We start from the raw sequence: 1,061 nt of genomic DNA, 5'->3' as shown, positions 1-1,061 counted from the left end.
ATAGTTCTCTTATTGTTACAGAAAATCATATAATTTGTCTTATCCACGTTTAATGATAATTTATTAAGTTGAAACCAACTTTGTATTTTCATTAATTCTGTCTGTATCATGTCCAATGTTTGTTCTATATCTTTACCGGAACAAAAGAATGTTGAATCATCAGCAAATAGAACACACYCAAAAAGACCTGACACATTGACCAAATCGTTCACATACAAAATATATAACTTAGGTCCRAGAATGGAGCCCTGCGGCACTCCACATGAGATATTGCAAAACTCASATCTTTACATGTTAATTAATGTTAAATCTGATGTTTTTACACGTACTTTTTACATTTATACTAGTCAGAAAGTAATTAGATATATCTTTAAAAACTAATATGGCTAGTCATGACACAGTTTCAGATACTTGCAATGTAAGTGTGGAGAAGTTGATTAAATGTAAAAATGACCTGCCATACCCCTGAGCTTCCTCATGTTGCTAAACAAAATCTGCTGTGCACTCACAGCTGAAGCAAAAATTTTTAAATTAGCAATATGTACTTAAGAGCAAGTGAACGTCCACACCAAAACAAGTTTTTCCTCCTCCGACTCTGTGACAACTACAAATTTTTCGATATATACAATGTACAGCAGGAGAGAGGGAGAAATGATGAGGATTTATCCCATCTACGCATATTTTGGAGAAAACATGTATTTGTCATTTGGTACTCGTGTTTTTCTTTATTAGTTTGAGTCTGTAAGTCTTTGGAGACACAAGGACACATTATTGACTCAACTAAGATAGTTGTTTTTCTCTCCATCATGTTAAAATCCAGTGGGATTAAATGCCACCCTTCACGCAGCTGTTAGCCCCCGCATGCGGGCCCTACTTATCTCCCCTGCCAGTGCTACTTTCTTTAAAGATTTAATCAAGACTGCAGCAGGATGTGAGCACGGCTCAGCCAGCTCGCGCACACACACACACACACACCAGCCCATTCCACTAATACTGTTAGTCTGGAGATACAAACAAAACATTAACAGCAGAAAATCATGCTCCATGATGTCTGCTTGGTG

Source organism: Austrofundulus limnaeus, unplaced genomic scaffold (assembly GCF_001266775.1).
Source record: "Austrofundulus limnaeus strain Quisiro unplaced genomic scaffold, Austrofundulus_limnaeus-1.0 Scaffold669, whole genome shotgun sequence".
NCBI lineage: Eukaryota > Metazoa > Chordata > Actinopteri > Cyprinodontiformes > Rivulidae > Austrofundulus > Austrofundulus limnaeus.
The sequence above is the reverse complement of the archived record's forward strand: the minus strand, read 5'-3'. Positions refer to the sequence as shown.